A 16438-nucleotide genomic window follows, 5' to 3' on the forward strand; every position below is an offset into this window, starting at 1 on the left:
GGGGGGGAGGTGGGGGCATAGGGCTGGGCTGTTTTACCAGCGAGACAAGGGCTCTGATCACAGAACAAAGCAGAGGATTAAACTAATTGCCCTATGGATTTAGAGGTTGGTTTGGGGCCTAAATTACCCTGGGACCCCCCAGATGTCCTGCTTTATCTAGTAAGTTTCAGGAGGGCAGGGCCCAGGCCCATGTCACCCTTAGGTCTCTGTGCTACACCTAGGGAGGGTGGTGATGCTGACACTGATAACTCCTGCATGGTCGGGCACGGTGGCTCACACCTGTAATCCCATCACTTTGGGAGCCTGAGACTGGAGGATCGCTTCAGTCCAGCAGTTCAAGACCAGCTGGGTAACATAGCAAGACCTCGTCTCTACTAAAAATAAAAAATTGGCTGGGCGTGGTGGTGCATGCTGTAGTCCCAGCTACTTGGGAGGCTGAGGCAGGAGGATCGCTTGAGTCCAGGAGTTTGAAGTTGCAGTGAGCCATGATTGCCCCACTGCACTCCAGCCTGGGCAGCAGAGTGAGACCCTGTCTCAAAAAAATCCCCAAAAACCAAAAGCAAAAAAACTCCAGCATGAATCCATTAGTTTATGGTATACAAAACTCTTTCCTGTCCATACCTCATTGCTCACGGGATGTTCCTGTGAGGGAGGTAGGGCAGGTGCATTGATATCCATATTTAAGAGGTAAAGAGAAGACCCAAAATACAGTCCATAGTATCAGGCTGGCACTACTCAGTCAAATGTCAGGGATTGCTTGAGGTCCCATTGCTAGCTATGGATAAGGAAGGACTAGGGCCTGGTTCTTAGAACTTTCCCAAACAACCCTCTTTCCATTACACCAAGCTGCCTCTCTGAGAGTCCAGGCCTGGGTCAGTAGATGTTACTGATGGGAGAAATAATTAAGAAAAGCAATCTGCCTGAAAAAGACTATTTTGGCATTACATGGAGGCGCTATACCATACTGAAAAGAACCCTGGATGTAGAGTTAGAATTACTGGGGTTGAGTCCTGGCTCAGGAACTCACTAGCCATGTAATCTTGAGCAAGCCACTCACAGATGCTCATAGACTCAGTTTCCTCAATTACAACATGGAGAGTTATAGTGAGAAACAAATGAAATAACACAAGTGAAAGAGTTTTGTAAACAATCCAATGCTGTACAAAGGTAGGTATTATTATTATGGTTATGTCATGGTTCTAGCCTCAAATAAAATAATCATTAATATCTACATTCTTCGCAAGGTTTTCCACAGCTCTCCCCACCCTGCTCCTTGGTTTCTCATCATCTCCTGTAGGGCAGGAAGCCTGGCCCCCAACAGGAAAGGGCTCAGAGGAGCTAGAGCTTCAACCAGGAAATAATCATCTTGCCCCAACCTTCGTTTCGCCAGATAAATGAGGCAGCCAAATGGTGAGACACAGACTAGTGCAAATCGAGGTGTTCAGGATCTGTTTCGGCCTCAAACCAAGGAGCAAAGTAGCCCTAAAGCCCTAAGGGCTTTCAAGAAGTGGAGATTTAGTAATTTCTGGGTTAATTAAAATCAGCGATGACAGTAAATTCAACTTAAAGCAGAATTGGTGGGATCTGCATCATCAGGCCCCATAGAGGCGATTTTCTCCTTAATCATGCATTTTGAGTTCATATATTGATTGGCTTAAACAGATCATTTCCAAATCTTCATGTTCCCCTTGATGCAACTTAGGCCAAATATTTTTTAAGGGGTGTGTGTGTGTGTGTGTGTGTGTGTGCATGTGGTGTGCAGGAGTAGGGGTGGGGTGCATGAGAGGTTAGGAGTGGCCAAGTAGAATGTCTTGAGGAGAGGTTCCCAAAGCAAAATAAAATGGCCAGCGCCTTGTCCACGTTGCTGGCAATAGCTTTTGAGGGTGGTGAGGACAAGCAAGAGGGGTCCTAGAACACCAGGCCTCAGGCAACAGAAAAGCCATTGCAGCCTTAGATAACTTGCTCCAATGCTCACCCACATCCCTCACACCAGGTGAGGGAGACATACCAGGCAAGTCTCAACTGCCATCTCTAAAGTACTTCCAAAGGAGAGAAGGGACATCGGAGCTGAGAGATGGAAACTCTGGGCCTAGCAGAAGCGAGGTGGGGTGGGGAGGAGGAGGAGGAAGACATTAATCTGGCAGGGCTTCCTTCTAGTCCAAATGACCCTCTGACTTCCTCAGCATGGATAAATATATAACAAATAATATCAATATATCTGCACATAAAGACTTTTTTCGAATTCCTGCTATTCATTTCAAATTCCGTTTACAAAGCACTGAATCCTCCAGGAACTGCTGGGCACCTCCCCTAATACCCTCTAGGCTGAGGCGATGCCTTTGAAGTCCCTGTCATGGGCTCAGGGCTGGAGCTGCTAAGAAACACCCTAAGACTGAAAGCAAATCGGCCGGCAGCTTCAGCTCCTTCGCAAGCTGCTAGCTGCTAGCTGCTCTCCTCGGAGTCAATGTAAAGTCATGAGAGTTCGAATGTGGACCGCAAGCTTCTCAGCCCTTCAGTCCCAGGGATGGCCTGGGATGTAAACACACACGACGGTTTATTCCTTTGGCCAGGCAGAGAGTCGTTAGGGTAAAGGGTAAGGGTCAAGGGAGCTCGGATTGGTGACTGAGGAGCCCAAGGAAAGCCGGCAGAAGCCGAGTCCTCTAGAGCTGGGCTTTTGGCTCTGAATCGTGCAGGCTTCCCACTTTACACAGACCTTTCATCCCCTTCCTCCTTCTTCCTCACTCGGGTCTCTCGCCACCGACCCCTACCCCCCCGCCTCCATCCCCAGATGCCTCCACGCCCAGGTGGTGTTACCCACTGAGGGTGGCCCAGGGGGTTTGCAGCCGGGGGAGGTTGCCACCAAGGGTGGGCCGCCCTGGAGACGAGAGGCGAGGCGGCGAGCCCTGGCATTTTCCTTTCCCCAGCACCTGTCCCACTTCGGCGCCGGGGCTGGGGCTGCGCCCGCGGGCGGCCTCGGAGCTTGAGCACCAGAACCACGCACTGAGGTCGCCCAGGGTGGGGAAGTGGGGGGCCGGGGGAGGGGCGGGGCATCCGGCGGGGACGTCTCCCCCACCGCATGCGAGACCCTTTGCCCCCCCCCAACATACACTGAGGCTAAAACGGGGATGAGAGTCACACAGAGCACGAGCGAAATCTTTCGCTCTCCGACCCGAACGGCGCGTTGCTCGACCCCCCCTTCCTGGAGCCAGGGGCTGGCCGAGGAAGGTGGCTCCGTTCTTCCCCCGTGGCCAGTGCGGGGTCTGCGGCTGCCCGGCGAGGTTCCGGCTTCCCCGGGACTGGCAGGGGGAGCCCCGAGAACTGCAGGCCCGCCCCCCCTTCCTCCTCCTCCTTCCCCTCCTCCCCCACGTGTCCTCCCTGAGCCCAGCGGCCTCATCCCAGCACCCCCCGCCACCTCCCTCCTCCCGCTTCGCCCGCTTCCCCGGCGGCGTGGAGAAGAGCAAAGTTGCGACAGCGGCCGGGGGCTCTGCCCAGGTAAAGGGGGCGCCGTGAGGCGGGGGTGGTGGGGGAACGGTGCGGCCCTGCGGCGGGGGCGGGGGGAGGATAAAGAAACTTGCTTCCCGCGGCCCCCACCCCGCGTGGGTTCCGATCTTGCGTGGAACGAGCCCGCGTGGCGAGTCGCGGCAACACTGCCGGGACCGAGGCCGGCACCTGGACCCGGACCCGGACCGCGCGCTTGGGCCGGCTCGGCGGGCGCAGGCAGCGGGCCAGGCCAGCACCCAGGCAAGGGCGGGGTGGGTGGCCGTACACCGGACCGAATCGGGGACTCCGGTGGCGTGGGCGCGGGCCGAACCCCGACCGGGCCGAGTTGGGTGGCGAAGTAGGACGTGGATTCGGGGGCGGGGCGCGGCGGGAGGGGGAAACCAGGCCTGGCCAGACTGGCCTGGGCGTGGGGGCGGGGGGCGAGTTCGGGGCACTTGCTGGGCTCTGGACCGAGCGGTAGGGCGGGGCGGCGCTAGGGGCTGGGCCGGACCCGCAGGGAGAGGGCGAGGGGAGGGAGAGCCGGGGGTGGAGTAGGGGCGTGGAGTTGTGAGCGGGGTCTGGCCTCGGCCGGGGGCGAAGGTAGATCGGCGGGGCCGCGAGCGGAGGGAGGGAGGCCCGCGGCAGCGCGGCGGCAGCGAAGGCCAGCTTCCGCGGAGTTTGTGCCCGGGCTTCCCGGGCTCTGGCCGCCTCACGCGCACAAATGGGGCTAGGGGACTGAGTGGTAAGCAACTCCGAGTGTTAGACGGTGATCGGGCGGCGATTCCGGGAAAAGCGAGGAAAGACACAGTCTGCGATTGTGCCGCACCCCCCACCCACCTCTTAGCATCTGGATTCTGCTCTCGTAGTGGGGGCCGCGGACCCTCCCCGCCACAGCCCTTTTACTCTCCAGCACTCCCACCGCCTTCCCCCTTCTTCAGCCATCTGACTCTCCTAGGGGTATGTGTTTTTGGGGGTGGACGGCGACGGGGGTGGGGGATACTTTCCTTCCCGTGGCGGCAACCTAGTTCGTATCTTATTCCTACAAGGTAGCGTCGCTTCGAGTCGCATGGACATTGGGGTTTAGATAATTTACCCCCCACCCAAGCGATTTAATGGCTTTTAAGCAAAAGGCGAATACCTGGATTTCCATGGGAGGGATGAGGTTTGAAGATTGGGATTCACCCCTAGCTCACTTCCACTACCAACCCCTCTTTCTTGTGAGCCACTTCCACGGGTATTCAAACCTGGGGGGAAGGGGGGACGGGAGTATTAATATGCTTCTCTATTTCTACACAGGGTCGGCGTGGCGAAGGACGGCTAGCCTTGGAGGGAAAGTAGCCACCAGTCCAACTCGGGTCGCCCCCACCATTATTTCGGTGAGGGAGCAACGCTAAGAAGGGGATACTGGTGGGTAGGGGCCCAGTATAAGGGAGGGGGCTGGGTAGTCGTCCCCAGAAGGACTCCGGATCTTGGCGGGGAGAGAGAGAGGCGAGCCCCGGCTTCAGGGGAGGGGTTCCGGGGAGGGAGATGGGGGGGTGGCGACGACGGTGGCGGGGGGGAGCGGGAAGAAGGGGGAGTCACGCCCTGCCTGCAAGGGGAGCCTCCCTCAGGCCCCTGGGAGAAGGGGACTGAATGCGTCTGTTCTCCGCTGCCCGGCAGAGGAGATCTGGGGTCTCGAGATTTGCACACTGGATCGGCACCAGTGGCCTGAGAAAGTCAGGTCGGGGCATAAGGTGGAGAACGTTGGAAGAAAGAGAGAGAACCCTTTGGCCGCGGCTCACTGACCCTCTCCCTTCCTCAACCTCCCCCTTCGAGGGGCGTCGAGATGGGGGGGGGACGTGGGGCTCCTGCAGCCCCGCAGATTGAGCGCCTCCGCCTCTCCCAGGAGTCTAGCTTTTTGCCCGGCTTGTTGCAGCCACTGCTGCCTCCCTCTCCGGAATCCGCTCGGTCCTCTCAGCGATCCCCTCCTCCTCTCCTCCCCTCCCAGTGTCACCGGGGCTGCTTGGCTCTGCCCCCTTCGCCGCCGCTTGCTCCCTGCTTTCGTCCCTCCCTCTCTTGCTCGCTCCCTCCCTTCGCCTCCTCCTCCCCATTCCCCCCCACCCGCGTAGGCCGCATTCTGGGAGTTGTAGTCCGGTGGAGCGGGGGTTGGCGCCGCCCGCGGACCCAGCCGGACTCCACTTCCCGTCGAGCCCTGCGACCGGCACCCACTCCACCAGGCTTCGCTCGCACACAGACACACACACACACCGCTCTCCCCCTCACTCTTTCGCTCGCCGCGGCTGCTGCCAGTGTGTGGCTCTGTCTCTCCTCCGCTTTGCTGAGCCCTCCCTTCTTCCTCTCAGTTCCTAGAGTCCGACCGCCGCCGCCGCCGAGAGAGAGGAGAAGGAGGTCGGTGGCGATAAGGGGCGGAGGGGGGCATCAGATCGGGGCAGTATTAGGCGGGTGGCGGTTAAGAGGGAGTAAGAGGGAGCCCGGGTGGCGGCCTGAGCCTCCCCGCGGAGCCGACCCGGGAACAGGTGCGTCTTTTTTCTCTCTCCCCCAATCCCTCCACCCCTTTTGACTCCCCGGCTTTTTCGTATCCCCCCACCCGCTTCTTTCTATCTTAAGCCTTTCTCCAACCCTGTTCCTTCTTTTCCCTGCGGCCGCTCGGCTTGCCCCCCGGGGGCGCCGTCCTCTTCGTGTCCCCGGACGTAGCGCTCCCTGGAGCTGGGTATGTCTTCGCCCCTCCCTTCGGGACAGCTCCCCTCCACTTCCCACCTTCGTACCCCATCCCCTGACTTGCCCTGCCCCCTTCTCGACCCCCTTCTCTCTTAGCCAGGTGAGACTCGTTCGCCACGATCCAAGAGAGTCTTCTTCCCGGCTGGGCGGGGGTCTCCATGGAAACGGGGGTCGGTTGATCCTGGGGGGGAAACCATAGGAATTACCCCACTCCTCGGAAAGGGAGGTGGAGGCTATGGTCTTGTTAACTACCTGACCCCAACCCCCGATCCAAGGATCCGACGATCCGAAGGGAGGCTGGCTAGCAGGGCAGGGCGAGAAAAGGCTTTTTTTTGGGGGGGGGGTGTCCGTGATGAAGTGTTGAAGAGACCGGGAGAAAATGCCCTCCAACCTCAGAGGCGAGGTGCGACGGGTGCTCTTCAGGGCTGCTTTCTTCCCGGCGCTGGGGTGCGGGAACCGTAGGGTAAGGGGTACCCCTAGGTGGCGGCGGGGCCTGGGTTCGGGAGTGGGAGTGCTGTGATGGGGGCAGGGGCAATTATCCGAGTCCCTGGAAAAAAGGCGGGGGATGACTTCGGAGCGCCCTGGCTCCGCTGCCCTCGCTCTAGGGGCGGGGGCCGCCGGGCCGGGCGCGGCGGGGAGGGGGCTTAAATTGAAGGAAGATGAGATCGGGGGCAATTCATACTAGCACCGGCAAGCCAGAGGGGAGATCCGGCGTGCAAGCCCTCCACCCGCTTCGCGCCAGGCCTGGAGGCAAGGGGTCGGCGAGCGAAGCCGAGGGCTGGAAGGAGGGAGGCTCCGGTTACGGGGCCGGGTTTCGGGATCAGGGGCAATCCCCCGGCCCTTGGAGAAGGAGGGAGAGGGATGGCCGCGAACCCCAGGGCTCCCCCACCCCGGGTCCTAAGGGGCGTGAGGAACGGACAGCAGGCCCAGCGGAGCTGGATTCGAGCGGATCGCGGCCGGGGAGTGGGAGGGCTTAGTGGTGGGCTTCGGGGGGAGCAGTCCGGCGGCGGGGCGGGCGGGCGGGGCGTGGGGCTCCGGCGGGCGGCGGGGCGGGGCCGGGGCGGCGCTGCTGCCGCCGCCGCTGCCGCCGCCGCCGCTGCTGCTCCTGCTGGGGCCGCCGCAGCCGTTGCCGCCGCCGCCGCCGCCGCTTCTGGGCGGGGAACGGAGGCCAAAGAGAGTCCCGTGCCGGGGCAGAGGGCGCAGGCGGCGCGCGGTGGGGAGGGGGCCGTCCTGGGGGCGGGGGCAGGCGGGGGGGTGGAGCCCCCGACGGGGGGCGGTACGAGCCGGGACGACGACGACGAGGAGCCCCGGGGGCCGGGTGCATGGAGGACGAGGTGCTGGGAGAAGGAAGGGGGGTGTGGGTCCCGCGACTGGCCTCGTGGGCTTGGCTCCTCGAGGTTCGGTTTCGGGACAGAGCCCTGCAGGGGCGCCAAGAGGCCGGGGAAGGGATAGGGAGGTGAACTGGTCGGTGGAGGGGGCCCTCCTCGCCGGGGTCCCGCCGAGAGGAAGGCTGGGCCAGAGGGACGTCCGGGGCAAGGCTGGGAGGAGCCGGCCGCACCTCGGCTGGGGATTTCGCGTTATGGAGGTGCGGGAGATTGTTGTAGGGAAAGACGTGGTCGAGGGGAAAGGTGGGAGGGAAACACTGCAAACCCGGGAGGCCAACAGCACAGGCCCGTGGGGGTGCCCTTCTATTCCGCTCGCACCTCCTCCCTCCCTGAGTGGAAGCACTATGTTTTTGTTTTATTGTTTTGAAATTTTCAATGTTGGCTGATCGAAACTGTCGATGGGGTGATATTCATTCTTGGTGTCTCCTGGAGTAGACAGTAAAGACAGGCATCCTTTGGCGAGCGAGCATCTAGTCCAGGGTTTAGAGGCTCTTTACGTTAGTGTGGGAAGGGGGCCCGGTAACTTTGTGCCACAGCTTGACTACTGTTAAGGCAGTTTGGAGGTCGTCCCTGTGGTACAGAGGTGGAGTACAATTGCAAAAATCTTCAGTGAGACTTCTGGAGATGAGTTGTAGGTTAGCGTTACAGTGGTTAGCCCTGTGGTTCTTTCAACGTAGAAGGCTCTTTCTCAAAAGCACGCCGTTGAGTTACATGGGAAAATAAATGTGGATTGCATTTGGGGTTGGGAGTGGATTAGGTTGATTATAAAATTTCAAGGTTGGAAGGGAGTTTTAAGGTTATTTACTTTTCTGTTGATATGTCCTGTCCTTGAATGTTGGAATTGAGGGAGCTTTATTTTGGGGAAGATGGTAGATGGCACAGTGGAGGATGTCTGGTGCACAGTTTAGGGTACTTTAATTGAATGGTGATGTCACCATGTGGTACTAAAGATGACAGTATGTAGGAGAGAAATTTGGGGGATTCCACTGGGGATTAAATGGGATAACCTAATTTTAAGAATCATCCCGGGGCTCCAAATAGAAGCAAAAGGCTGGGGAGGAGCCTGTAAAATTTTGATGGAGGCGAAAAGTTAGTAGCAAAGATTGAGGGAGCTGGGAAGAGCAAGGGGCTTGGTGAGTCAAGTTAAGAGAATCTGAAGGTTGATAGTAGAGTTTAGGGATGTGGCCATCTTGACTAAGTCATGAGGATGTTGTTAGGTGGACATCTTTTGACAGGGCAACTTAGGCAACTGCCCTTGGGGCAGATGTGAGGGATGAAAGGTACAGGCCTTGGGGCACAGATCCTGACTAAAATTGACCTTAAGAGGGCTGATCCTGATACCAGCTTTGCAACAAGGGTGGTTAGGTTTCTTTTCTTTTCTTTTTTTTTTTAGATGGAGTCTCAGTCGCCCAGGCTGGAGTGCAGTGCTACAGTCTCAGCTCACTGTAACCTCCGCCTCCTGGGTTCAGGTGATTCTCCTGCCTTACCCTCCAGAGTAGCTGGGACTGCAGGTGCCCGCCACCACGCCTGGCTAATTTTTTGTATTTTTAGTAGAGACAGGGTTTTGCCATGTTGGCCAGGCTGGTCTTGAACTCCTGACCTCAGGTGATCCATCCGGCCCAGTTTATTTTTGTCCTGGCTGTAAGTCATTGATGAGGAAGGAGAGGGGTTTCACCTCTCCCTTGTCTGAGTTCAGGAGGATTTTTTAAAAAAATTTTTAGAATAGGCCAATAAGGAAGGGACAGCAAATTTTTAGAATAGGCCAATAAGGAAGGGACAGCAAAACAAATCGTTGGCATAGGGCAGAGAAAAGCTAAGGCCCCGGCAAGCTCTGCTGCTGGAGTCTGCATAGGGCAGAGTGGAGGGAGTTCCACAAGACATGATGGCTGCACCAAAAACACTCATGTGGGTCTGGCTATTTTGATTTGCCAGGAAAGCGTAGATAAAGAGGGAGGATCCCTTTCTCAGTGACATAGACATTCTTGGGAAGAAAAGAGGGGTCCTCCACAGGGCTCTGCTTCATTTATGATGCAGTTCATGAAATAGAAAAAAATGGGCTGGGTGCAGTGGCTCACTCCTGTAACCCCAGCAGTTTGGGAGGCCAAGGCAGGCAGATCACTTGAGGTCAGGAGTTCAAGACCAGCCTGGCCAACATGGTGAAACCCCGTTTCTACTAAAATCACAAAAATTAGCCAGGTGTGGTGGGGCGTGCCTGTAATCCTAGCTACTTGGGAGGTGGAGGCACAAGAATTGCTTGAACCCGGGAGGTGGAGGTTGCAGTGCGCCAAGATCGTACCACTGCACTCCAGCCTGGGCAACAGAGCGAGAGTCCATCTCAAAAACAAAAAAAAAAAAAAAGAAAAAAGAAAAAAATGTTCAGTACAGGGAGTGGAGGATCTCAGGACACTATTGGTTGGATTATGGGTTGCAGGGAAGGGCTTCTTTGAGAGAAACAGAATTATGGGAAAAAAGGACTTGGACACTAGAGGGAAGGAAGGCAAGAAAGAGAAGTCAGGAAGAGGGCTGGTTGAGCAATGAAAGGAAAAGAAAGGTGATCATCACTGGTCCCATGTAAGGGCCAGCTAAGGAAAAAGTCAAACCTTGAAATCTCTAGGACAATGTTTTCCAAAGTAAACTTTGAAGAACTCTTAAAGCTCTTTACAATTTCATGCTGGAATCACTAAGGTTGGGGCAAGAGAGAAGGAATATATGGGGTAAAAGTAGGGTGGGGGAGAAACTGGCATTTAGAGAGAAATACAAGCATATTTATCCATAAGGAAATAGGGAACTTAGAGATTATATACAGGTTAAAATGCAGAATGTGAGAGAAAAAGAGAGGAATTAAGAGCCAAAGGAGGAAGATATTTACTCAGATATCTTTTGGAGCCGGTGTTAGGGAGCGGAAAATCTTGCCTTTGATAGCCACTGCCCTGAGAGGGCCCAGGAAGCAGAGGTTAGCTGGGATCCAGGCCTTACACATCTAAACATTAATTAGAAAATCTAGACTAAAGTAAGGATACTGAATGGGGGGAGGGATTCACTGTCCTAAATAGAGTGGCCTTGAAAGAAGGAAAAAGTGGGAATCCACCAGTGTTTCCAGTCTGCAGGTGGGAAGGATCCTAGGTATCAGGAGATGAGTGATGGAAATTCCAGGGTGAAACTGGATAAAAAACTGAGTGACATGAGAGCCTGTGGGCCAGAATTGGAGGGTGGGGTTAGAGGCATGGAAGAGAGGCTCTAATCAGGGCTTGGACTGGAGGCCACATGGAGTAATTCATTGATTCTGGGCTGAGCTAAGCTTGGGATGAAATAGAACAGCCAAAGAGAGTAGAGAGCTGTTCTTCAGGGCCAATCAGCATCAGAATCAGAGTGAAGAAATTCGAGGTCAAGTTTGGGTGGGAAAGTGAACACCGGAGTGGAACAGAGAGGGTGGAGAAAGTGACACAATTGTTGGGGTAGAATAGGAAAAGGGAGAAGCCACTGATGATTACATAACCCAGAGGGAAGACCCTAGGCCTTTGAGTTTTCAAAGAGAAGGGAAGTTTCTTAATGCTGGAGTTTGAATTAGGTGTGAGTCCATGGTTGCCAGAGTGTTTAGTGTCAGGATGGCCAAAGAGGGAGGTAATATCTACTTTTCGGCCACTAGGATGCTAGTACAGTATTTGATATAATTTTACATATGAACTAGGCTTTATTAATGCCCATTTTTGAATGGTTATCCTTAAAATAATGTAGAAATGGTTCTTTTTCTAAATTAAATCATTCCCTTTCCCACTGTTCATAACTTAAGAGCAATCTTTTATGATGAGAACTTTCTTTGGCGAACTGAAGTTTCATTCTGGTCAAGAGTAAAATTTAACTCTGTGTTTCTATCCCCGTAATTCAAATATGCTGTTCTAGTTTTCTTTTTTATTCTAAGCAGAAGTGACCTTTTCCCCATAAAACATAAAAAAGGATCTTTTTTTTAAAAAAAAAAAAAAAAGCTAACTGCAGGCTGCATGCCAAGGTCATATTTTCCCTGGTCAATGAATTATGATGAATTTGAATACAGCTGATATATTATTTGTAAAATGTGGTAATTTTCAGATTTACTCATAGTATGTGAGGCAGGATACCTCTTCATTTGTATTTTAAGAAAACCTTAAGCTGAAGGTCTGTGAGGAATCCGGAGTACCAAGGAGCAGGGAAAGCTTTGTGTTTTTGGGCTTCTTTACCGTGGGTCTGCTGAGAAACAAAATTTGGTTACCTCATTACTAAGGTATGCCTAGAAATCATAGTGTTAGTGCCATTTAAGGGTACTGTTGAGTTTTGTTATAATGCTGATGTCCAGGGACAAGGAGAACAAGCAGATTTTTGCTTTTCCAAGTTTTGTGGAGAAGTGCACCGTATATGACTATGATCGCAGAGGTGAGTTGATGCACTGTATACCTGAATCCATGAGATGATTATCTTCTGATAATGAGGCTTTACTCAGTTTAACTTGGTTATACCACACCCCAGTTAGTATAGTACAGTGGTTCTCAAACTTGAGCTCCTCAGAATTGCCTGGGGGGGCTTTGGAGACCGACAACCTCAGGTTAGAGTGCTTGCTGTTCTACTTCTTAGCTATGTGGCAGGAGGCAAGTCACTTAACTTACTTTCGTTCCTTTTTTTGACAGAGTCTCACTCTGTCACCCAGGCTGGAGTGTAGTGGCATGATCTCGGCTCACTGCAAGCTCCGCTGCCCGGGTTCAAGCCATTCTCCTGCCTCAGCCTCGCAAGTAGCTGGGACTACAGGTGCCCGCCACCATGCCCGGCTAATTTTTTTTTTTTTTTTTTTTTTAGTAGAGACGGGGTTTCACCGTGTTAGCCAGGATGGTCTCAATCTCCTGAGCTCGTGATCTGCCCATCTTGGCCTCCCAAAGTGCTGGAATTACAGGCGTGAGCCACCGCACCTGTCTTTTTTTTTTTTTTTTTTAACCAGAGACAGTCTAGCTCTGTTGCCCAGGCTGGAGTACAGTGGTGTGATCTCGGCTCACTGCAACCTCCGTCTCCTGGGTTCAAGCTATTCTCCCACCTCAGCCTCCTGAGTAGCTGGGATTAAACGTGCCCACCACCATGCCTGGCTAACTTCTGTATTTTTAGTAGAGACGGGGTTTCACCATGTTGACCAGGCCGGTCTTGAACTCCTGACCTGAAGTGATCTGCCCACCTCAACCTCCCAACATGTTGGGATTACAGGCATGAGCCACCGTGCCAGATCTTCACTTAACTCTCTTTCTTTCTTTTTTTTTTGTTTTTAGACAGTCTTGCTCTGTCACCCAGGCTGAAGTGCAGTGGTACTATCTTGGCTCACTGCAACCTCCACCTCCCGGGTTCAAGCGATTCTCGTGCCTCAGCCTCTCGAGTAGCTGGGATTACAAGCGCCCAGCACCACGTCCAGCTAATTTTTGTATTTTTAATAGAGATGGGGTTTTGCCATGTTGGCCAGGCTGGTCTCGAACTCCTGACCTCAGGTGATCCTTCCACCTCAGCCTCCCAAAGTGCTGGGATTACAGGCATGGGCCACCATGCCCGGCCCACTTAACTTTGTTGAGCCTCAGTTTTCTCATCTATACAATGGAGATGATAATACCAATTTCACAGGGCTGTGAGGATTACACAAAATCATCCCAGGCCCATAGTAGGTGCTCAATAAATGGGACCTATTATTTTATATATATATATATATTTTTTTTTTCTTTTTCTTTTTCTTTTTTGAGATGGAGTCTCGCTCTTTTGCCCAGGCTGGAGTGCAGTGGCGCTATCTCGGCTCACTGCAAGCTCCGCCTCCTGGATTCACGCCATCCTCCTGCCTCAGCCTCCTGAGTAGCTGGGACTACAGGCGCCCACCACTGTGCCCGGCTAATTTTTTGTATTTTTAGTAGAGACGGGGTTTCACTGTGTTAGCCAGGATGGTCTCAATCTCCTGACCTCGTGATCCGCCCGCCTTGGCCTCCCAAAGTGCTGGGATTACAGGCGTGAGCCACTGTGCCCGGCCCTATTATTATATTATTATCTAATTTTTCTTGTTCAATTGTATCCTATTATGTTATAGTAAACATGGTGGCAGCATGAAAACTATCAACAGCTTCTCAGTGGTCCCCTTATATCTTGATTCTCTGTCCTCTTTCTTCATATTCCTGTTGTATTAGTACACATTTGGCATTTACAACGTGCTAGGAAGAAAGCTTGACTCATCACTGCATCTACCTTTGAGGTGGAAGTGGCGGCTTCTTTAACAGCTATGCTGTAACACTGCTCAACAGTTCAGGACAGGAACTGAGGAGTGTATATCCAGTTGAAACTCTAGGGAACATTTCGGGCCATGGGTGACATTTTTAAAAACCATTGCTTTCTGAAAAGGGCTGTTGTGTTTATTTAATTAATTTATTTATTTGTTTATTTATTGATTGATTTATTTGAAACTGAGCCTCACTCTGTTGCCCAGGTTAGAGTGCAGTGGTGTGATCTCGGCTTACTGCAACCTCCCCCTCCCGGGTTCAAGCGATTCTTCTGCCTCAGCCTCCCGTGTAGCTGGGACTATAGGTGTGAGCCACCATGCCTGGCTAATTTTTGTATTTATATTATTTATTTATTTTTTGAGATAGAGTTTCGTTCTTGTTGCCCAGGCTGGAGTGCAGTGATGCAATCTTGGCTCACTGCAACCTCCGCCTCCTTGTTTCAAGTGATTCTCCTGCCTCAGCCTTCTGAGTAGCTGGGATTATAGGCACCCACCACCACGCCTGGCTGATTTTTGTATTTTTTCTAGTAGAGATGGGGTTTTGCCATGTTGGCCTGGCTGGTCTCGAACTCCTGACCTCAAGTGATCCGGCTGCCTTGGCCTCCCAAAGTGTTGGGATTACAGGTGTGAGCCACTGCGCCTAGTCTATTTATTTATTTTTGAGACAGGGTCTGGCTCTGTTGCCTCAGCCTCCTGAGTAGCTGGGACAGGCCACCATGCCCGGACAATTGTTTTTATTTTTATTTTTAGTAGAGGCAGGGTCTCCCTGTGTTGCCCAGGCCGCTCTTAAACTCCTGAGCTCCAGCATTCCTCCTGTCTTAACTTCCCAAAGTGCTGGGATTACAGGTGTGAGCCACTGTGCCCGGCAGAAAATATTCTTTTTTTTTTTTTTTTTTTGAGACAGAGTCTTGCTCTGCTGCCCAGGCTGGAGTGCAGTGGCGCGATCTCGGCTCACTGCAACCTCCATCTCCCGGGTTCAAGCAATTCTCCTGCCTCAGCCTCCTGAGTAGCTGGGATTACAGGTGCCCGCCACCACGCCCAGCTAATTTTTTTTTTTGTATTTTTAGTACAGACGGGGTTTCACCATGTTGGTCAGGCTGGTCTCGAACCCCTGACCTCGTGATCCATCCACCTCGGCCTCCCAAAGTGCTGGGATTACAGGCGTGAGCCACCGTGCCTGGCGCTTTTTATTTTATTTTTGTTTCTGAGATGGAGTCTTGCTCTATTGCCCACGCTGAAGTAGAGTGGTGCAAACTCAGCTCACTGCAGCTTCGACCTCCCGAGCTCAAGTGATCTTCCCACTTCATCCTCCCAAGTAGCTAGGACCACAGGCCCATACCACCAGGCACAGCTGATTTTTAAAATAATTTTTGGGCCAGGCACAGTGGCTCACGCCTATAATCCCACCACTTTGGGAGGCCGAGGCTAGCAGATCGCTTGAGCCTAGGAGTTCAAGACCAGCCTGGGCAATGTAGCGAGACCCTGTCTCTACAAAATAATACAAAAATTACCTGGGCTTGGTGGCGCCAGGTGTGGTGGCATGTGTCTATAGTCCCAGCTACTTGGGAAGCTGAGGTGGGAGGGCCACTTGAGCCCGGGAGTGCCGCTACAGTGAGCTGTGATTGTGCCGGTGCACTTCAGCCCAGGTGACAGAGTTGAGACCCAGTCTCAAAATAACAACAAACTCTTTGAGCTAATACTGTTTAATGAAAGCTGTATAGATACACCTTTGAATGAATAATATATATAAAATTAGTTGAACCCACAGCTGAGTCTGTTCTGTTGTGAGAAAATAGAAAGAATAACCTGATAATGGTCTCTCCAAATATCTGTGTTATGTAGTCCAGGAGACTTTTATAAAAGCAAAAGTTGGGTGAGGAAGAATTGTCTTTTTTAAAACCATATATATATATTTAGAGACCGGGTTATGAGACTGGCTAATTTTTGTATTTTTTGTAGAGACGGGGTTTCACCATGTTGCCAAGGCTGGTCTGGAACTCCTGGGCTTAAGTGATCTGTCTGCCTCGGCCTCTCAGTGTTGGGATTACAGGCGTGAGCCAGTGTGCCCAGCTAGGAATTGTCTTTAGGTGAAAAATTGCGTATCATGAATATAGTATACTGAAATGGAGACACCAGAGGGCCACTGTCACAGTCTATGGCAGGCAGGACCCAGAAGCATCTCAAAAGGGATTCAGAATGTCTCATATTACAATGATTCAAGTTTAGAGTGTGAAAAACACACTAAATATTTATATGGTCCTGCTGAAGACCAAGATTGAGGGAAGCCAATTTGTGTTTTTGTTCTAGCGGAAATTAGAAGTACTCAAAAAATGACCCTAGATATTTAGGGTGACATTTTGAGGTTGCTTTGCCTTTTGAAAGGACTGATTAATTTCACAATGATCACTTAAGTTTTGCGTGACATCTAGAAGTTGTATAAAATCTTGTAGCTAGAGCCTAGGTTTATTATAAAGCTATGATGAGGTGTTTTTGTTAAATGGAGTAAAGTAATTTTCTTACAGCAGGAAATGGAAGTGAGTACTGTTTGAATAATAAGAAAAAAGTATCATAGCAATGGGTAGAAAGCAAAAAG

The 16438-nt window shown here is 52.7% G+C and overlaps 1 protein-coding gene across 5 annotated transcripts in view; it reads left to right on the top strand.

Annotated features, from left to right (window-relative positions):
- Positions 1 to 4070: 4070 nt before the first annotated feature.
- Positions 4071 to 16438, top strand: part of BCORL1 (BCL6 corepressor like 1) — a 75758-nt gene continuing 63390 nt past the window's right edge. For 2 of the 5 annotated variants that reach the window (XM_008972349.4, XM_055106921.2), the window contains exon 1: positions 5687 to 5868. The gene's annotated coding sequence lies outside the window, so the exon portion shown is untranslated. Of the gene's footprint in view, positions 4438 to 4776; positions 4857 to 5686; positions 5869 to 7462; positions 7533 to 16438 lie in introns of those variants that run through there. The other 3 variants (XM_008972350.4, XM_063601924.1, XM_008972352.5) reach the window with 3 other exon arrangements.

This window comes from Pan paniscus, chromosome X (assembly GCF_029289425.2).
Source record: "Pan paniscus chromosome X, NHGRI_mPanPan1-v2.0_pri, whole genome shotgun sequence".
Lineage (NCBI taxonomy): Eukaryota > Metazoa > Chordata > Mammalia > Primates > Hominidae > Pan > Pan paniscus.